Source organism: Pituophis catenifer, unplaced genomic scaffold (genome assembly GCF_029215685.1).
Source record: "Pituophis catenifer annectens isolate HBS135680 unplaced genomic scaffold, rPitCat1.0.hap2 SCAF_1, whole genome shotgun sequence".
NCBI lineage: Eukaryota > Metazoa > Chordata > Lepidosauria > Squamata > Colubridae > Pituophis > Pituophis catenifer.
The window spans coordinates 73,285,038-73,308,250 of record NW_027256881.1 but is presented as its reverse complement, the minus strand read 5'-3'; positions in this window follow the sequence as shown (position 1 = coordinate 73,308,250).

Here is a 23,213-nt window from a genome sequence, read left to right as displayed (position 1 = left end):
AGAAAAAACACATTTTCCTTGATGAAGAATATTGTGAAAAAGCCCTGAGCAAATCTTTCATGCTTTTAGGGTAGATTAAAACATATCCATCTGCTTTCCTAATAAATTTCATTTTCTTTTTACAGGATGTTAATTTGATTGGTTCATAAAATGAACATATGGAATCATTTTCATATATAGCTGCATTTTTAACCTTCTTTCTTATTATAAGTATAAATACATGTGTAAGTGCACATTTATATACATTAAGCAGACTTAAAAAGTCTGCTTAATGTATATAAATGTGCACTTACACGTGTATTTAGAAAACAAACCTTGATAGCACTGTAAAACTGCATTTGAATGATTTAACATCTGGCTGTCTAATAAACCAGTAACATCAGTGGATGTTAAGCAGTAACACTGAATAAAAATAGGCTAGCTTTTATTGATTGACGGAGACCTAAACCTTGATCAAGGATACTCAACATGGTTTCAATAAGGGAAAATCATGTCTAACTAATCTACCAGAAGTTTCTTCAAAGTGTTAATAAGCATGTAGATAAAAGTGAGCCATTAGATATTACCTGCTTAGACTTTCAAAAAACCTTTGATAAAGTCTCTCACCAAAAATTTCTTCTAAGCTGCCCGGAATCACCATGTGATAATTGGGCAACCTTATAAGTGTTTTTAATAAATGAATGAATGAATGATGCTTAATAGCTATGGAATAAAGAGTAAGTCCGCTTTTGGATAAGCAACTGGCTAAAGAATATAAAACAAACAGTGGGAATAAATGGACATTTCTCACAAGGGAAGAATATAACTAGCAGGGTCTCCCAGGTTTTTGTCCTGTCTTGTTCTGTCGCATTGTTGAAGAAATGTCCTTATTATTTTTTCTTGACAAAAATGTGTCAAGAAATAGGGAACATTCTACTTTGAACTATAATAGTGAAATAAGACTTGAAGTTGCTGTAGTGATGGGCTGGAGATGAGATGAAGGCAACGTGAGGATCTTGCATTAAAAAAAATCTGTTTCCAGACGAATGTTTGTGTTGAAGCCAGGAGAATGTAAAGATAAGCCCCTAAGACTGAAAGATGCCTTGTGAGAATTAAATCATGGTCATAGGTCAAGAACATAAGCATAATTTCCACAGGACCTGAAATGGATCTCCTTTCCATTATGGCAAAATGTTGTGTACTTCACCATGGACATCATCAAAACAACCAGTGGAAGAGCAACCAGGATGATTAGGGGACTGAAGACTAAAACATATGAAGAACAGTTACATGAACTGGGCATGGCTAGTCTAGTGAAGAGAAGGACCAGGGGAGACATGATAGCCATCTTCCAATTCTTGAGGGGCTGCCACAGAGAGGAGGAGGTCAAGCTGTTTTCCAAAACATCTGAAGGCCAGACAAGGAATAATGGATGGAAACTGACCAAGGAAAGATTCAACCTAGAAATGAGGAGGAACTTTCTGACAGTGAGAACAATCATCTTGAGACTTTCAAGAAAAGATTGGCTGCCATTTGTCAGAAATGATACAGTGTCTCTTGTTTGAGTGGGGGGTGGGGGGTGGGATTGGATTGGACTAGATAACCTATAAATTGGTCCCTTCCAACTCTGTTAATCTGTTAAATGAAAACCAGGAGGAACCATAGAAATGTAGCTAGATTGCAATTTTCAACATTTCCTCCCAGCCAATTTCTCCAATGGTGCAGGATTGCAGGGAGCTATCACTCAGCAATATCTGCAGGATCATAGGTTCTTGTCCCTGTGGTAAAATAGAAACAAGGGAAAGAGGCAGGTATGGATGCCAAAAGATAAAAACACCCAAACATCAAAGAGATACTTGACTTTGACTGATGTTTTGGACTGTTGGGCCCCTTTGTGGCAGGAAGAAAAAGCATGCCTGGTACTTGCTGTAGACTTGTTTGCCTGAATCTCATCTTCTTTTACTGAACTTCACATGGGAGAAGCAGGGTTGGTATCTAGTTCGTTCCAACTGATGTGTGCAGTTGTGTGATGTGTTAATTGCAAAATCTGCAAAATGCCTATTCTTCCCTTTTCCTTGGTCTCCTTGTAAACTGGTCCACAGTTTCCAGCCTTTCAAGTGGCAGTGTGCGGCAAAAGCAAGTACAACTGGGTGGTCTTTGCTTGGATTTGCATTTCTAGGGGAGATGGGGGGATTGCAGAGTTGTCAGGTTAGATAAGGGAACAGACCTTCCCAGCTAAGAGCAGCACATGGGTTTATATTGCAATTCTGTAATGAAAACACTGTGGGCCTTTTAACCAAGGGGAAGGGAAGCAAATAGCCTTCTGTGTTAATGAAGTATTGTCGCTGTCATTCTTATTAGAAACACAAAAGCAAAGCAATTGGAGGAAAGGAAAGTTTTCAGCTCACAGATTAATGAACAAATGGCAAAGAAGTATGGGCTTGTATAAACCTTCCTACCTAAGGCTGTGTAAATCAAATTTAAATTTCATGTTAAATATTGATAATTAATAGTTAATGCTCACTGTGGTCACAGTTTTCATATCAGTCCCTTTGTTCATCTTAAAAAGGAACTTGAATATAAATTCCCCCGTCATCTCCCTGCAATCTGCCTATAAGGATAGCTTCAAACAAGCCCTTTCAAATTTAGAACTGATGTTAGATCAAACTGACTACGGGGGTGGGTTCTACTTACCTTTACTACCGGTTCGCAGCAGGGCCGTGCGCGCTCGCTTCCTTCACGCGTGCTTTTCTGCACATGCGCAGAAGTGTTTTGGTGACCTCAGGGTCGGTGGGCAGAGCCTCCTGCCGGTTTTACTACCGGTTCTATAGAACTGGTGCGAACCGGGAGCAACCCACCACTGACTGACTACTCAGAACTATTCATTTGGCTAATGTGGTAATAAAAATACTAAACTGATCTGGAAGAACTTTATAAGCAGTATACCTCAAATTTCCTGGATTTGGATTCAATAAATTAGGGGCATATCATGTAGAATTCTGGAATAATTACAGTACCATCCAAGTGCTGAACTCTAAATTGCTTTTATCTAGTTCCTCTAGTTTCCATTGAAAAAAGTATTTTAATTAACAAGCATGGTTGATATGCAGCTATAACAACTTTTCTCTCTGTTTTTGTCAAAATTTGCTTGTTCTTTCCTCCTTGCAGAGTCCAGATACTTCTTCTGAAATTCTGTATTCCTATTTTCTTTTTTCAGATTGTGTGCTATTTTCACTGATTGTGTATTTATGAGGTCAAGAATTTCTAGTGCATTGGTAGTGCAGTTGTTTCAGGTGGTCTCATCCAGATTGCATGCTTGGGATAAAACTGGGTTTAAGCTTCTTCTGGCACATTGCCCAAAATGTGTGCAAACTGACCAATACAGAAAAAGTTGTGGGTCATCTATCATCAAGAGCAAAAGATCAGGACCATACATTAAGTTGCAATTCAGAAAGATTTATAGTTCATACCTATACTCAAGAATCCAGTCAACTAAAATTCAAATCTGAATCAGTGCCAGGGAGGCTGAACATGGATTCTTTGTAGCAATGTAAGGACTCTAAACTGAGGACATGTTTAACTCCACCTCCCAGCTCTGCCTCCTCTTCTCATACACCTAGGGACCCAGGAATGAGTGAGTAGGATGACAGCTTGGTGAGTGTCTGTTCTAAAAAGATCTGTTTGTTTGGAGGTGGGTATACATAATTTGGGGAAGGGGAGAACCATCTAAGGCCCAAGTAGATCCAAGCACTCGCTCCTCCCCCATACAATGGTAGCATATGGCATGTTAGGGCCAGGCAAATAAAAAGCCTGTGCCTTAAAGCTGCTTCTGACTGCAAAATTTGGGGTCCAGGGATTGGGGTAGCCAACCACTCCCAAGAAAATACATCTGCAGTGACACAATATGTGTGACTATATTGGTAACTGGTGCTTTTGCATGAACACAACAATGGTTACCTTCAAAAGTTATCATTGGAAACAAACGTTGCCTAATTTGGATAATAATCCTGTGCAGAAGTCACTTCATCAGCATTCTTAGGAAAAATGAATCAATGTCTTTCATTCTGCAGCTGTGGTGGTGCCCCAAAGAAGGCTGTTCCCATGTTCCAGGTGGCCCTGCAAAAAAAAAAATCAACGATTAATGCTATAATCGTTATAGCGTTATATTTGCCATATATTTGTTATTACCTTGTAATTTGATCATTTTCTGTTACACATTGGAAATGTAGTGATCGTAGCAAGTTAAAGATTTTAGCTTGAATTGATTTTGCTTTTCCAGTGAGATATATCAATTTTGCTCTTTCGGTGAGATGTATGTATGTATGTATGTATGTATGTATGTATGTATGTATGTACGTATGTACGTATGTATGTATATGAAAATACATTCATTTTCATAGTTATTTTTTACATTTGTGCCTTGTGTAAAGCAGAGCAGATTGCTAAATCAAATTTTATCTGCTTGACTTATCTAAGAGATGAAACAGAAGCTGGAAGGGGTTAGATTTGGCACATTTCTATCTGCTAATTATCTGAATATTGCTTTTAAAAGGAGCATTTCAACTGCACCTAAGTTTTGGCCAAAACCTTTCTGCGTTAACAACTGTTGTGGACTTTTTGGCTCTTACATCGCTAGCTGGTCGATTAAAAATCGTAGTGAGCATTACAGCAAGTTGCACTTCCATTATCCACTAATGCTTTCATCTCAAAGAAAAAGGAAACATCTGAACGTCTCTCCAACCTCAACAGAAGATATAAAGAAGGTTCTTCTTTAATGACAGGCACTTATTCAGTTACCTAAGTAATGCCCTTAATGTTTCAGAGAGAACATCATTAACTAAGATCTGATCCAACCGCCTTTGAGATACGTGGCAGGGCTTTCACAGGCTTTTAGTGCATGCTTCCTCCTCTTCCCCCCAAAAAATTAATGTTATGAGATTTCCTAGAATTGTCTTCCATGGGATTTTACATTGCACTGCAGATGCCAGAGAGCTGATTTTATGTTTAGTCTCTTCATTCTGAAATATAGGCAGCTCTGTCCAATGTGATTTTCTTGTAGACAACTTTCATTCATAGGATAAATAGAGCATTGCTATAACAGTTAAGCTATGTTCATGCATTGTGCTAAGCCAAACCCAAACTAAAACACTTACTATTTTAGGGTTAGCTAAACAACTGACTTTTTCCTGCAGTGAAGATTTTGTTTCTCCAGCCCACTGTCCCCCTCCCCCCAAATAGAAAAAATACTGGGTAGGAGGAAGCCTGGTCCAGCTGATCTAACCTTTTTCCCAGAAAGTGAGTATATGCTTCAATGATAGTTACTTGCATTGGCAATGGTAACCTAGTCTCTCACGTCGAATAGAGTTCCATTTATGGTCATTGGAAAACATGACCACCATCTTTGACCCTAAGTGGGGCTGCGCCCCCAATTCAGAACTGGTGTGGAATCTGGAATCCCTCTGGCCTCAGAGCTTCTGCTTAAAGAGAAGTCACAACAATATGGCAGAGACTTTCATACAGGTTAGAATAGAATAGAATAGAATAGAATAGAATAGAATAGAATAGAATAGAATAGAATAGAATAGAATAGAATAGAATAGAATAGAATAGCAGAGTTGGAAGGGACCTTGGAGTCTTCTAGTCCAACCTCCTGCTTAGGTAGAAAACCCTACACCACTTTGGGCAAATGGTTATCCAATCTCTTCTTAAAAACTTTCAGTGTTGGAGCATTTACAACTTCTGGAGGCAAGTTGTTCCACTGATTAATTATCCTAATTGTCAGGAAATTTCTCCTTAGTTCTAGGTTGCTTCTCTCCTTGATTAGTTTCCATCCATTGCTTCTTGTTCTACCCTCAGGTGCTTTGAAGAATAGCTTGACTCCCTCTTCTTTGTGGCAGCTCCTGAGATATTGGAACACTGCTATTATGTCTCCCCTAGCCCTTCTTTTCATCAAACTAGACATACCCAATTCCAGCAATTGTTCTTTATATGTTTTAGCCTCCAGTCCCCTAATCATCTTTGTTGCTCTTCTCTGCACTCTTTCTAGAGCCTCCACATCTTTTTTACATCGTGGCGACCAAAACTGTATGCAAGTTCACATTACAGTCTCTCATTCTATACGTGTAGGAAGGAAGGAAGGAAATTTGATTTGGCTCAATTTCTCATCTCCCCCAAACTCGTTTTAATGTTTTATTTTTGCATTATTTTCATTTTTTAAAATGATAGCATGAGAATTTCCTAGTGGGAAAAGAAACTTGATAGGAGAACTAGTTACTAGTTATAAAAATATGGGGCACGTCCCTCACTGGATATGTTCAAATTGAGATTTTGGATATTTTTAATATTTTTATATTGGTTTCCTGAATGGAACTCAGTTCACAAGAATCTCTGATTTTATGCAATTTATTTTCTTCTGTGGACATGCAATATTCTTAAGGTATGCATTTTTGTATATTTTTCCATTTGTGCATATTTTTGTAAGCACTTCTTTTCTTAATATAATATGACTTCAAATATTATTAACATTTTTCCGGCTAAATTATGTCTTGGTTAGTAAGTGGGGGGGGGATTATTTCAGCAGATGTAGATTCTATTCTATTTTGGCCTCCCAACTTTTACATGGCTTCTGTCTCTCCCCTCCCCCCCTCCCCCATCAGAGGTGGTATTCAGCCAGTTTGGACCGGTTCAGGTGAACCGGTAGTGGTGACCTGCGGGTGGGCCTGCCCACCCCTCCGGGTGTAATCCCGTCCTATATCACTGTGTTTCTGACATTGCACCAGGAGTGAAATCCAGCAGGTTCTGACAGGTTCTGGAGAACCGGTAGTGGAAATTTTGAGCAGTTCGGAGAACCAGTAGCGGAAATTTTGAGTAGTTTGGAGAACTGGCAAATACCACCGCTGGCTGGCCACAAAGTGGGGTGGGAATGAAGATTTTGCAGTATCCTTCCCCTGCCATATCCACCAAGCCACGCCCACCAAGCCACACCATGCCCACCAGGCCACGCCCACAGAACTGGTAGTAAAAAAATTTGGATTTCACGACTGGTAAGAAGGAACAGGACATTCTGCACTAAGATGGGTGGAACATTTTTCACTAGGACGTCCCTGCTAGGCCTCTTTTTGCTCTAATTTTCTATGTAATGCAATTTATTTTTATTTTGGAATTTTGCTATAATTATGATGCTTTGCACATTGCCTTGGCTTTATTTCTTTTGTCCAATTATGCAGTTTTAGAATGTATTGTGATGTTAAGTATAGCCATAGAGCCTGAGTTGTAATGGATTGACATGTACAGTATCTGATATGTATGCATTGAATGAATGTGAAAATAAATTCAAATACAACTTCTACTCTAGTGAAATCAATGGGGGAAATATATATTTTAAAAGCCTGCTCCAAGGAGGTCAAAGGAAAGATAATTTTAATATCCTTTTGAAATCTTGCAAAGTAGACATGCTTCTGTAATTCTTCTTCGATTCTGAAATTTAGCAGTAAGTCTTTAGTATTTTTCATAAAGAATTAGATGCAGGATTGTGAAGTTGTCCTGCTTCATTTCCTGAACAACGTTTAAAAAACAATCCTTCTAGCAGAATTTCAGCTAATGTTGCAAGCACATTTTGCAACTCGAGAGAGAGAGAGAGAAAGAGAAACTGAATATATGGATACAGACGGAAAGAAATAATTGCCAAAGGCGTAATTAGGGCTACAATGCTGCTATATTTGAGTGAATGTTAATACTTGCAAACAATTTCTTTCTTTTTTTCTTTTTTTAAGTGGATGAAGAAGATGAAGTACACTTAGTATAATAATCTTGGCTTTTCTTGCCTCAGTTCCAGCATTATCTCTGTCAGATTAAAAATGAAAGCTTTTTACCTTAAAGATGAGAACTCCTGATTACCAAGAGATGTGGCAACCATATGACATTTCTGCAATAAAGTGGTTGTGTAGTAAGATAGAGAATTTGAGAGAAAGTAGTTTCAAATAAGTTAAGCCAACTAAGAGGGCTTCCAGAGATCAAGTTACGGTTTAAAGTATTTTCCCAACTTTTTTGAAACCACCACATCTGTGAGCAATTCATCTGTGGCTAAGGGAATATTGAAATGATCCAACCTCATGGGCAGAGCTCAGTTGTGGGGAACATATTATCAGAATCTGCATTGTGCTGGGAAAGATCCAGTTGGCCTATTTTGAATCTGTTACTTAAAGTCTCTCATTTCAGGAAAGGCCCACAGGTAAGGGGCATCCTAAAGTTTAAAGGAGACGAGTAATTAATCCATTACAATAATTAGTCAAGGTTTTCTTTCAACATCTTAGAAGAAACAGAATCATTTGGTACTGATAATATATTAATACCCTGTTTCCCCGAAAATAAGACATCCCCTGATAATAAGCCCAATTGGGCTTTTGAGCACATGCACTAAAATAAGCCTCCCCCCAAAAAAAATAAGCCCTCCCTGAAAATATTTAAATACAGAGCTGGAAATCAGGTAAGACAGCAAGAGGAGCCCCATCTTGCTCCACACACCCCAAAATAATAAGACCTCCCCAAAAATAAGGCCAAACGCTTATTTTGGGGTTCAAAAAAATATAAGACAGGGTCTTATTTTTGGGGAAACATGAGTAGTAATCTACACGCCCTATTTCCTTTTTGTATTTCCTTAAATATAGAAATACCCAAAGCACTTCTGCATATGAGTTTAGAGAAATAGCTCATTTTTCATTCCACTTATAGGTCCTTGAGGTACAATAAATTAAATTACCTTAGAAGATCCTTGACCTTTAGGCACCTTTTCCTAGCTTGAAGACTTCCAGATATGCTGATTACTAGATTACTATAGATTGCATATAAGTTGAAGTCCATCACATTTAGGAAGGCCATCTGGGAAAATTGAAAGTGTTGGGGAAGGAGAAAGATTGAAATGCTTGTGAGAAGTCACTGCTGGGCCTTTTTATTTGGAAACACAAGGTGACATTGATCTACGGGTGTCCATGAGGGCAAAAAAATTAAGACACTGGCCACAATCATGCAAGTGAAGCCTGCCCTATATAAGCAAGATATAGGGGCAGAGCCTGCCCTATATAAGCAAGATGCTCTTGGGGCAGAGCATCTATTGTATAATCGTGGCTGCCATGTTGACTTGCTTGACACCCTCTCTGCAAACATGGCATACTGGCCAGTAAGTCTGTTTGTGCACTGAGACTTGACAGTATTATATGTAGACTGGATTTGCCTTGCCACCTGTGGTTTCTTCATCTCCTGGCTGGCTTTATATATTATTAGAGTTGGTTTAGGGGTGTGGTGACTAGGTTGTAGGTTAGTAAGCCCATGTTCAAGACCTGAATGCTGCTGTATGATGGAGTGAGCTCCCATCAGTCGCTCCACCATCTTGATGGGGACATGAAAGGAACCCTCAAGGAAGAGCTCCAGGCAATGGTGATGTCACAACTAAACTTTTCAACCTGGAAGCACCTTAAAGGTGCCTCTGATATGAACAGGATGGGGGATTATAATTGGTTGCACAGTCAATTAGATGTTTAGATTGGATTTGGCATTTTATCCATTTATCTATCCTCCTCCTCCTCCTCCTCCTCCTCCTCCTCCTCCTCCTCCTCCTCCTCCTCCTCCTCCTCCTCCTCCCTATTCCTATTTCCACCTTATGTATGTATAGGGTCAATTAAGGGCAGCGATTAATTAATTAATTAATAAGACAGGATCCCTGGTGATACAGATCTGTCTCTCTTTTTTTTTTTGATTTTGGTATCATTTTGTAACACGTTTTTTAAAAAATGTTAATTGGTATCTTTTGACAAGTTATAAACCTGCAATTCTTTAGAAGGAAGGAAGGAAGGAGGGAGGGAGGGAGGGAGGGAGGGAGGGAGGGAGGGAGGAAGGAAGGAAGGAAGGAAGGAAGGAAGGAAGGAAGGAAGGAAGGAAGGAAGGAAGGAAGGAAGGAAGGAAAAGGATTTCTGAATCTTGCAATAGAATCTATTTTATATAATCGGAAATATGAAACCCTATTTTTTTTTTAATGAGATTCTTCCATTTGCCTTTAATGTCTTAGTTACTGAAGAGCAAGCAGAAACAGATACCTTGAAGAATTCCACTGGGCTCTGATAGCTCTAGTTAACCTTTTCTGCTACTTTTTGCTCACCAAAAATGTAAAGGCTAAGAATTCACCACAGAAATCTTGTCAGAGTTCCACTTTCTCATTTTCTTACTAATAAATCCACCCAAATGTCAGCATGAGGAGGTATATCATTCTACATAAGAGCTTATGCATTACCCACCTCCAGTTCAGATTTTTCAGGGTCTTTTTCTAATCAGCTTGGTTAGGATTTTAGCCCTGAGTCATCAAGAGAGACCTACCTGGATGGATATTTTCAGTTCTTACACAATGATATTGTTATACTCTGAGCTGCAAAGATTAAGGACAGACATGGTCACACTTGCAAAAATATTTGTGTCTGAAGTATCTCATCATAACTGACTTTTTGCAAACACAATTAGAAGTGCTAGGCATTGCTTGCCTGCATGTATGTTCTTGTGGAAAACTTGCATAATTCTTTTTCAGACACTGTTTACTTCTTGTACTTACATACTGATGATAATATACATTTTTCATTTAAGCCGATCTCCTTATTGTAATGGAAACAGAATTGCTGCAGAAATATTAAGTCTTTCCTTCCCGTACTGCAAACATTATAAAGTCACATCAATGATATTTTAAGAGAGGACTGGTGTCATATACAAGGAGCTTCCAGCCTAGATTCTTCTGAGGTGCCTTTCCCCTGTTTATAGTCCTAACCATGGGTTTAATTGGAATATGAAGGACCAGTTACTTGAATTTTCCACAATGTCTCGATGTAGATGAAAGGCATTGTAAGAAGTAAAAATGGCCATGGATCTCTTCCATGGATTTTGGCAGTTACCTGAGCATCCTGGGTTCTGGCACATAGCCACTTCACAGTTAAGGTGGGATTTTGAGCCCTTTAGTTTGTGATGAAACCTCTACCCTAGCTTTGAGTTTTGTGAAATGGTGACCATTTCCAGCCAGTATCCCTTTGCATGTACACGAGACTGTCTGTTCATTCTGCATGCAGATAATTTCCTTGATGCCTGCTCCTTGCCCACTCATTTTTTTTAAAAAATACTGTCTTAAATTACAACAATTTAATAGGACCATATTTGTTTGCAACGATGCCTTTGGATCCCATAAAAGTCCCTCTGGGATGGTAGAGGCCATCTTGAGAGCTATTTCCTCTTCTGATAAAGGGCAATTTTGTGGCCCCTCATCTTAATCATACCAGCCATTTTATCTGCTGTTAAAATTCTAAATGTGCCCCCCACCACAACAAAAAAGCTTAATCTGCTTCTGAGTTATACAAACTTTTGAAGGGACTTTACTTGGTAACTAAATGGGAGATTTAGAAAAGAAAGAAAGAAACTATCAAAGCATAGTCTCCCCCTTTAATTGTATTATTATTATTTATTTGCAATCTGTTTTTCAAAAGAAAAGATGTAAGCAAATCCAAGCATTTTTTTTTACTAAAACCATTTTCTAAAATAGTCCTCTAAAATCCCTTTATTTTTCATTTTATATTACTGTATACTTCAAAACACATAACATAGGATGGAACAGCCAAGTTAATTTGTGGGGTCCTAACACTGAAAACAGGGTGCAAAATGACCTTTTAATACCTGACACAGAATTTCCTAGAATGTGTGCAGCTCAGGGTTTTAACCCAATGGTTTTACATTTGAAGGGTTGTTGTGTTTAAGAAGCAAAATGTTTGCAGAGGCTTAAGGCAGTATTTAATTATTTAGTCACTTCCCCAACCCTGGCCAATGAATTCTGGCCCTGCCCATTGTTAGAGTGTATCTTGTCATATTGTGCAAATCCTGAAATGATTCTTAGATCAACAGAAGTTATACAGACTGATTTAAAGACATGCAGATTATTTTAGAATTTAAAACATACAATATATTCTGGTTTAGAGAAAAGTTGTGGTTACACAAAACAGGGGAAAAAAAATGTTCAGGCCTCTCTCCAAACACTTGTAATACAACAGTGTCACCTGGTGGTCTTACAAATCTATTGAGCATTTCACTATACTGTTGCATATTCTAACATTTTTTTTTCTCAGATTAGCAGTTTGTGCATCATAACAATTTCTCCTAATATTTCATGGGGACCAGAGGTGCAAAATGGCAGATATGACTGAGCTCTAAGTGCTCTGTACCTTAATTATATATGTGTTAAAAAGGGAAGAAGTTTTGATTGCTTGATTTTTATCCACCATTTTGATCCATTGACAGTTCCGATCCAGAGGTGTGAAACTGGTGGGCTGCGAGCCGGATGTGTCACAGGACATGGCGAGTTTGACACCTGTGCCATAGACACTCCTATACAATGGTGGGATTCAGCCAGTTCGCACCACTTCGGGAGAATCGGTTGTTAAGCTCCTGGGCAGTTTGGTGAACTGGTTGTTGGAAGAAATCATTTGGGCAGAGAACCGGTTGTTAAATTATTTGAATCCCACCACTGCTCCTATAGTAGACACTCTTCTGTCAAAGATTTTGTAGGAACATTTGCTATCACTTAAGTCTTTAAGTCAATGTTCCTATGCAAACCTTAAAAAAATGATACTATACATTTGCACACTTTGTTCTACAACTTTTTCTCAGTTTCAGTTTTTCTCGTGCAATACAAATTTATTTATTCTCCAAGTTCTGTATAAGTTTATTTTGCTCTACTTCAAATCTGAAAGTATTTTTCTTATGTCTTCAGGATGTCTGACCCAAACATCTGGCCAGGGGTGAAATCCAAATTTTTTCCCTACCAGTTCTATGGGCGTGGCTTGGTGGGTGTGGCAGGGGAAGGATATTGCAAAATCTCCATTCCCACCCCAGTCTAGGGAAAGGATACTGCAAAATCTCCATTCCCTCCCCTCCTGGGAGAAGGATATTGCAAAATCTCCATTTCCACCGCACTCTGGGATTAGCCAGAGGTGGTATTTGCCGGTTCTCTGAACTACTTAAAATTTCTGCTACCGGTTGTCCAGAACCTGTTAGAACCTGCTGGATTTCACCCCTGCATCTGGGCCTCAAATTATTTGTTTTGGGGATTATCGTGTCGTTTATGTTCAGGGAGAAGACAACAGGGAAAAGAAATTTTGACCACGGCAATCACAGATTATCTCCTATACTAGCTATGTGCAAGAAATCAAGAATTTCCTCCCTTCTGGATTGTGCGATTGTTGTCTTTAAATAGATTATTTTGCTTGCCACACGCTTAACAGGTAGGGGTTCATCTTGTAGACTAGGGACATATAACACACCAATCTTTTTGCTTTCGCTGATATATAGTATTCAGTTTCAGTTTGTTATTAAAATGTAAGCCTACATAACAACAGTTTGCTATATATGTGTGTGTGTGTGTTCTTTCATGGTATCTTTTCACTGCACACTACAATTCTGGGGGTAGTTTCATTCCTTATATAGATTAGTGGATTCTCTTCTTCCTCTAAGAAAGTTACTGTGGCTTTTGCTTGACCATTTTTCTTATCTTGAAACCTGGGTTGGCTGCAGGCCTGTCTGTGGTTGTCAGGTCACGTAGATCATATTTGGAGAGAAGCATTTCCATCTTGAAATTGCAGAGATTATAATTCTGTTTATTCAGCTTGTTCCCTGAAAGCTTGAACTCAGAACTACTAGCTGTGTTTGCTTCCTTCCTTAGCTCACTTACCAAGGAGCTTTTCTATCCAGCACTCTTTCCAAGATCCTTTTTATTCTTAGGTTTGTTTTCCTCTTTGTAGTTTGTTGCTGTGACTGTGGACTTGTAACCAACTGCAGAATAGATTAATATAAGCAATTAATATAAGAGTCAACCAATAATTTCCAGTTGGCATTTTATTGGTAAATATTACTGTACTTGGAAAGACATAAAAGCTTACTGAGAAGGCAAAACAGAAAAAAAGAAAAGAAAATTTCCCTATCTCTCTACAGTACTTTACAGATAGTCCTCAACTTGAGCCTTGGTAGTACAGTGGTCTAAGGCACCCTGTTATTAAGCTGGTTATTAAGACCAGCTGCCTGCAATTACTGCAGGTTCGAATCTCGCCAAGGCTCAAGGTTGACTCAGCCTTCCATCCTTTCTAAGGTAGGTGAAATGAGGACCCAGTTTGTGGGGGCAATAAGCTGACTTTGTATAGATATACAAAAGGATGAAGGCTATTGCTGAGCACATTGTAAGCCGCCCTGAGTCTTCAGAGAAGGGCGGCATATAAATCAAATTAAAAAACAAACAAACTTACAACAGTTCATTTACTGACCATTCAAAGTTACAATGGCACTGAAAAAAGGGACTTATGGCCATTTTTCACAGTTACGACTTTTTCAGCATCCCCACGATCATGTGATGAAAATTCAGATGCTTGGCAAGTTGGTTCATATTTATGACCGTTTCTGTGTCTCGGGGTCATATGATCCCCTTTTGCGACCTCCTGACATGCGAAGTCAATGGTGAAGTCAGATTCACTTAACAACCAGGCGACTAATTTATCAACTGCAGTGATTCACTTAACAACTGTGGCAAGAAAGGTCATAAAATGGGGCAAAACTCACTTAACAAATGTCTCACTTAGCAACAGAAATTTTGAGCTCAATTGTGGTCTTAAGTCGAGGACTACTTGTATATATATTGTAATGTGTCCTCTATTAACCATCCTATTTATTTACTTATTTGTATCCCACCTTTATTATTTTTACAAATAACGCAAGACAGTGAACATATCCAACACATCTTCCTTCTCCTATTTCCCCACAACAACTGTGAGGTGAGTTGAGCTGAGAGAGAGAGAGTGTCATCCAGCTGGTTTTCATGGCTAAGGCGGAACTAGAACTCAGTCTCCAGATTTCCAGACTGGTGCCTTAACCACTAGACCAGACAGGCTCTCATTTATGGGACATAATCTCCCATAACTATTACATATTCTAATAGAGATATAGGAACCTTCCTTGTCTTGGTCACCTGTTGACTGTAATTGCTTGCCAACAGTGGTGGGTTTCTACCTGGTTTGGGCTAAACTGGTAGTGGCGGCAGGGGGAGGCTCCGCCCACCTGCCTGGATGTCATCGCGGATGCTCCGCGCATGCGCAGAAGGTTCTGCATATGCGCAGAAGTGCTGCATGCACATCCTCCCGATTCTAAACCGGTAGCGAAGGTAAGTGGAACCCACTACTGCTTGCCAAGTTATTAGCCATTGAATGTTGCAGTTGCATTGTGGGCTGAACTCCTAGAACCACTCTAACATTTGAATCATTAAGCAAAAACATTTTTTAAAAAAATGTTTTGCTTTGGATTTATTTTAGACAGGTAGACAACTAATCCCGTTCAATCTTGCTGTGACATATCGGGGAGACTCCCTAAAGGAAATACATTGGATTGGATTACAAAGCTAATTTCCAAGAGCTGCAATCTTAGCCATCAGATGGAAATGAGTTAATGGTAGCTGCATTGCAACATTTGAATATTTATTTACACATTAGTTATATATCTTACCTTTTCACCAGTGGTGAAATTCAATTTTTTTTACTCCGGTTCTGTGGGTGTGACTTGGTGGGCATGGTGTGGCTTGGTGGGTGTGGCTTGGTGGGCATGGCAGGGGAAAGTTACTGCAAAATCTCCATTCCCACCCCACTCCAGGGGAAGGATACTGCAAAATCCCCATTCCCTCCCCACTCCTGGGAGAAGGATATTGCAAAATCTCCACTCCCACCCCACTCTGGGGCAAGCCGAGGTGGTATTTGCCAGTTTTCCAAACTACTCAAAATTTCCGCTACTAGTTCTCCAGAACCTGTCAGAACCTGCTGGATTTCACCCCTGCTTTCCACCATGAGCTCATGAGTCTTAACCAAGGATATGCTGGCTCAACAGCACTCAATGGACATCGGCTGGAATCTTGGTCCCATCATAACTTTGTCCTTCCTGTTATAATACTTCAATCCCCTTACTGACTGGGTATTGACTGGAATATTATGCTCTGATATCACATATCATCATACGGGTTGATTACAGCAAAAGTTGAATGATGACTTCCAGGACAAAAGGAAATTGTTATTGTAGTAAATGGTTGGTAACTGACTTCTGTTTTTTTTTTAAAAAGTAATTTATTTATTTATTTAAAATATTTATACAGCCACCCATCTTATGCAATATAGCTCTGGGCAGTTCACAGACAGCATTAATAGAATAAAAGCAATAAAAAGGATAAAACAAAACAGAAGAGATCAGAACCTTCCCAATGCCATAAAGTAATTAGTTTTTTTTTAAAAAAAAAGAATATCAGAAATAGCAAATCACCAAAGCAATTAAGGTAGTGCTTTTTTACTATGTCTCCTGGCTTTGAAATGATGATAATTTCTATAGTACTTGCAAGGAGATTTTAACGATTTCTCCATGTGCTTCAAGGAATATCGAAGTAGAAATGTTTTGCTGATTGTATCATCTAATAATCAGTCCTCACAAACTTTGCTGACTTTTTGTGTGTGTGTGTGTAATAGAAAGTCTAAGCTGAGAGCCGTTCTGCATTTGAATAATTTCCTATAACATAAAAGACTTCAGGTAGTCCTCGATTTACAACAGTTCGTTTAGTGACCGTTTTTCACCCTTACAACCATTGCAGCATCCCCACGGTCACATGATCAAAATTCAGATGCTTGGCACTGTACCTCCGAAAGTAGAGATGGATTGTACATTCTCTTTTTTGTTTTGGAAAAATCAATAAAAAATTTAAAAAAAAAAAAAAAAAAATTCAGATGCTTGGCAACTGATTCATATTTATGACTATTGCAGTGTCCTGGAGTCATGTGATCCGCTTTTGCGACCTTCTGACAAGCCAAGTCATTGGGGAAGACAGATTCACTTAACCATGTTACTAACTTAACAAATGCAATGATTCACTAAAGAACTATGGCAAGGAAAATCATAAAATGGGGCAAGCTCACTTAACAAAGGTTTCACTCAGCAGTATAAATTTTGGGCTCAATTGTGGTCAGTAACTCGAGGACTACCTGAAAATTCTTCCCAATGATTATTTTTATTTATTTATCAAATTTATACATCACCCATCACACTGTATAAATGACTTTTTTGCAATTATATAAGGATCCTCTCTGAGTAGAAAGGAAAGATGTGGGTGAATGAGGACGATGGTAAGAGATGAAAATGATGGTGATGAGAAAAACAACAAGCATCAGTGACAATGAAGTATCTACATATTTCCAGAGATCCTGAGAAATTCTGCCATTGCATTATTTCTGCCTTCATTATCACATACAAAACATTTTTAAAAATTCAGCAATCCTTTTGCAAAGTGAAACGATGATTTTTTTTTTTTTTTTGAAATTTTCAGTTGGTTTCATGAAATCTGTGGGCACAATATGTATTTGCGGCAGCTCAGTGAACAAGTAACAAGACTTTTCTCTGCAACGTACCATAATATCCTGAAGGCAAAGAATCCTGAGTACACCGATTTTTGAGCTTCCCTTGGGAATTCAGTTTGGACATTTGGATTCATGGATAAAATAGCAGGTTGAAATTTAGCTTGAAGAGCTTTCTGTGGTTCACAGTGACACCCAGTGGTGTATATAAGATTGCAGTTTAGACAGGGCTGACTTGGAGTTCGTGGTACATTTCATGTTTAAAAAAATTATTCTGTATGCTTAGCTAATGAAAAGAATTATTTCTAATGCAAAAGAGATCATAACAACTGACCATCAGAAACCGTAGCATGCAAACCACTGACCACCATATAGCATTGTATGTAAATCATAATAAAATGTGTAGATGACAAAATAGCAATTCTTGCTCTTAACTTCATGCTACAGAGAACCTAGTACAGCTTAAGAGAATTCACAAATATTTGCTTGGTATATGATAAAAACATATCAGTGCAAACATCCCCAAATGGGTCGTGTGTATTGTCTAACAAAACAAGAATTATGATGGATCAGAATAAAGTAATTTGATCTGAATTCTTTGGGGATCAACCAGATTTTTATAGGGCATCCAGAACCAATATATCAAAGGTGTCAAACTGGTGGCCCGTGAGCCGGATGCTTGCGAGCAGGGCACCCCCCCACCCCAGCTTCACCCCAGCTCCACAAAGGGAAAAAATGTTGCGAAGCATCACATGACAGCAATGTGACATCGCAAGTTTGAGACCCATGCAATAGATCAGAGGTCTTCAAACTTGGCAGCTTTAAGACTTGTGGACTTCAACTCCCAGAATTCTCCATGCTGGCTGGAGAGTTCTGGAAGTTGAAGTCCACAAGTCTTAAAGCTGCCAAGTTTGAAGACTTCTGCAATAGATGAAGGCAAGCATATGCTCTATTTGCGTTTCCCAGCGATTGGTATTCTGACTTTGGAACTAAGCAAGTCCTTTCAGTAGTCCCAAGGCTGCACACCCATTTGCACTCTGATTCAGGTGACCTGAAGATAAACTCACAAGTGGCCTCAACTACTCTCAGACAGCTAATGACTGACCTTCAGAGTGCTAAATGACCAGATTAATGAAAGGAATATAAATTCTCCCATTCCCCCCATTCAGTCAGAATTGAAGACGCTTCTTGCATGAGAAGCAAAACATTTTCAAGGAAAAAATCCTAAGGAAGTCCAGCTGTCTTTTGAAAAGCACGTTTGGACAACCTTGACTTGGATGATTGAGAATTTACATAGTCATTAAGTAATCTATGGTCACCATGATTAGTAGCTCTTATTTAGTTATCGTTGATTACTTTGGTTGGTTCAGGTGAGTTGGATAGCAGCAGTGACTATTGTTCATATTAATTTTTTTGACTACTTTCTTGTTGCTTTATTTTGCTCCTTCTATATTTGTGCATCAGATAAAGTGGAGTTGACTCTAAAATCTCTTGCTATTTATAAATATTATGAATATGCTAGTCTTTAAGGAGTCACGAAGTTCATTCTTCTTCTTCTCTTCTGCCATAGAGCAACATTGGCTGACCTTCCAGAGTAGTTCATTCCAATTTGCTGCCCTCTATATAAGGGAAACTTTACCTTTACCTTATATGTCTCAAACTACAAATTCCATCACGTAGCTTGGGCATACAGCTGTATAAGTTTTGAAATTTTTACATGAGTATTAAAAGGTGCTTTCGAAAAATGGCTTTCCATGTAGTTTACATGGATTGTTGGTGACAATGAATGTGCTAAAAACTAACGTAAGAGTTAATTTAAGTTGTGAAAAAAATGATTGTACTGATCTTAAATATTAAGGAGAAATAAGTCTGATTTATTTGAACAGAACTTCATATAAAGAAACAAATAGTTTCTAATCAGCATAAGCAGGTAATCCTGATTTAGCAACTGCCTCATTTAGCAACCACTTGTACTTACCACTGTGATAAAAAAATAACTTTATGACCGATGGCTGCAGTTGAACTAAGGTCATAAGCACAGTTGAGGTTTCACTAGGTGACCATTTCATTCATTCATTCATTCATTCATTCATTCATTCATTCATTCATTCATTTATTATTTATTTAAATTTTTATACCGCCCTTCTCCCGAGGGACTCAGAGCAATGCACAGCCAGCAATAAAACACACATATACATAAAATTTAAAAACAATTTAAAATATATTAAATAATTTGGCCCCAATATTATTAAAAAACTAAGACAACCATTAAAATTCATGTTTAGGCCAGCCCAGCTTGTTGGAACAATAACATCTTGAGGGCACGGCAAAAGGCGTGTAGATTAGGAATCATCTGTATCTCCGGGGGCAATTCATTCCAGAGGGAAGGTGCCCCCACAGAGAAGGCTCTCCCCCTGGGGGTCGCCAGTCGACACTGACCGATGGCACCCTGAGGAGTCTCTCTCTGTGGGAGCGTATTGGTCGGTGGGAGGCTATCGGTAGCAGAAGGCGATCTCGTAAGTACCCAGGTCCTAAGCCATGGAGCTTAATGGCTCACTTAATGACTGAGTTGTGGGTCCCAATTGTGGTCACTAAATGATGACTACCTATACACACACAAGTATATATGTATAATCTCTGGCCTTTTTAAACCAGGCAACTCATGCATAGCAATATTTAAATGTTTTATTTTGAATATAGACATCTTTTGAAGTAATGCTCACATCCAAATAGTTCTACTGAAAAAATTTTCAGTAGAACCTCAAAGTAATCTGGCTAACCTGATTTCAGGAACAAAACAGCTGTATTTCTGTTGGATTGTTCTGTGTTAGGAAAAATAAGATGGCTGCAGAGACGGGCCCGTCAGCTGACAAAGGATTCATGGTTCACAGTAAGAGCCAAGAGCTGGGCACAATTCCAGAGCTTCTTGATCTCATCCTTTTATGTACCAGCCCAGGACTTTGGAGGGCCCTGCTTAAAGTAGTACCAATGAACAATGCACAAGAAATGGTAACAAGTGGATGAAGTCTCTGTCATAGTGAATAAATGAAGGCAAATAAATATAATTCTGGAAGAAACTTAACACTTGAGAAATAAAAACAACCAGAAGAAACGGGCCTTGGCTTGTTTAAAGTTGTATCAGTCTTTTTTAAAAAACCACACAGTATCCATGGTAGTATCATTGGTTAACCCACAAAACCTATATCTCTACAAAGCTTGTATCTCCACAAGCTATATCTCCACAAAGCCTATATCTCCACAAAGCTTATATCTATAGCTTTCAGCTCCACAATGAGCAATCTTGTTCAGAAGTCAGAATCATAAACCAGTCTTTCAAAAAGTATGACTACTTCCAGACCTTGTTTCATCCAAAGTAGTATATATTTGAGCCATAATAATTATTTTTTACTTCAGCTGACCTTGAAATGCTGAAGTATAAAGAATAATCAAGCTGCCTGTCAGCAGGCAGTTGCTTCAGCAGACCAATAGTAGAGTACAAAAAACCCTAATTACACCTTCCACAGTTATAAGTAGCCCTCATTTAGTGACTTTCTTGTTTGGTGAACATTTGAGGTTATAACAGTGATAAAAATGGAACTTTTTATGGCCAATTATTGCATTTAAGACTTTCACGGATCTTTAAAACAAACGAAAGCTGAGGTAAAATCATGTGCCCAGGTACAGCTTCACTTAGTGACTGCTTTGCTTAATGACCAAGTTGTCGGTCCTAACAGTGATTGTTTAACAAGGACTACCTACACACACAAACAGGCACACACAAGTTACTGCCTGGACCAGACATTGCTGATCCTGCCATCTAGTGGTCATCTGGATTTTTACAGCTGCCTCCTCTTCCATTCTTCTTTCCTCCTTAGGGGTGAAATCCAGCAGGTTCTGACAGGTTCTGGAGAACTGGTAGCGGAACTTTTGAGCAGTTCGGAGAACCAGTAGCAGAAATTTTGAGTAGTTCGGAGAACCAGCAAATACCACTTCTGGATGGCCCCAGAGTGGGGAGGGAATGGGGATTTTGCAGTATTCTTCCCCTGGAGTGGGGAGGGAATGGAGATTTTGCAGTATCCTTCCCATGCCATGCCCACCAAGCCACATCCACAGAACCGGTAGTAAAAAAATTTGGATTTCACCACTGTTCCTCCTCCTTCCTTCTTTCTTTCCATTGACAGATTTTGCTAAAACGAAGAAATTAACTTTAGTTAGAGAAAAGACATGTATGTGTCCTATGCCTGAAAAAGCACAGATTAGGAATTTTCCTCCAGTAATTCTTTTATCTTCAAATAGTATTGACAAATGGACTTGTTTAATAAAAAAAAACCCCAAAAACAAATGTTCCTCCAATTCAAGATAAATACAGGTCCTTGACCTGGATGATTGAGAAAATCAACCATAGAAATTTGTTGTGGGTTTTTTTTTTTTTCCACTTCTCCTTCCCTTTCAGTTAACTTCCCTGTCCTTTCAACATTTAGCCTGGAAGCCTTGTCTGCTTCCCTGGGTGTGTATGCATGTGTTTGTATATGTTTGTGTAAAAATAACAAAATAGGAGCAAAGAAGGAGCAATTGGATCTAGAATAAATTTAGCTGCAAATCAGTGGTGGTATTTAGCAGGTTTGGACCGGTTCAGGCGAATCAGTAGTGGCGACCTGTGGGTGTGCCTACCCGCCCCAGTGCTATGCTGTCCTATTTAGCGTGCAAGCCATGCGCGCTCACATTTTCGGTGCATTGCAAATTGGTGGTAAAATTATGTGAAACTCACCTCTTCTGCAAGTGATGTCCAGTCTAATTTCTTTCTTTTTTTAAAAAAAAAAGTTTTTTAATTAATAATACAAAGTAAAAACAGTGGACATAGCGTGACATCTCTGGTTTAAACATTTTCATCAAATTTTGTCATATAGTTAATACACTTCCTTATCTCTGTACATATTTACACTAATTAGCAGTGTTCCAATATCTCAGGGGTTGCCACAAAGAAGAAGGAGTCAAGCTATTCTCCAAAGCACATGAGGGTAGAACAAGAAGCAATGGGTGGAAACTAATCAAGGAGAGAAGCAACTTAGAAGTAAGGAGAAATTTCCTGACAGTTAGAACAATTAATAAGTGGAACAACTTGCCTGCAGAAGTTGTGAATGCTCCAACACTGGAAGTTTTTAAGAAGATGTTGGATAACCATTTGTCTGAAGTGGTGTAGGGTTTCCTGCCTAAGCAGGAGGTTGGACTAGAAGACCTCCAAGGTCCCTTCCAACTCTGTTATTCTGTTCTATTCTAATTATCACATTTCAAATATATCTATTCTTTCATAATTTAATTGTGTAATTTCTTTCAAGGGGCCACAGGAATTTTAGTCAAGCTTTGTGGCCTTCAGTGAAACATAATACTCTGTTCATGGTTTGTCAGCAAACACACACACAAAAATCCTTTTTGTGACTCTTAGACCTTTCTAAGAAAGAGTTACTGAGTTGATTGTTAGCTCAATGTCGAGACAGTCTGCATTTATCTGGAATTGGAGGAATGTTGGTTTTCTTTTTGTTAAACAAGTCCATTTGTCAATAAAGCATATTTTCGGCCAAGAGGTTATAGAAAAAATGCTTTTAAAATTTAAAAAAACAGCCTCTGATGATCGCGTGGCTCAGCTGGGCATGGAGGGGGGGGAGGCAGGGATTTTTGCTACCGGTTCTCCGAACCACCTGCTGCCATCGCTACCGGATCGGGTGATCCGGTCTGAACCGGGAGCATTTCACCCCTGGTCAAAGGGCCCTTTTTCTCCCCCCCCCCAACACTTGGGTA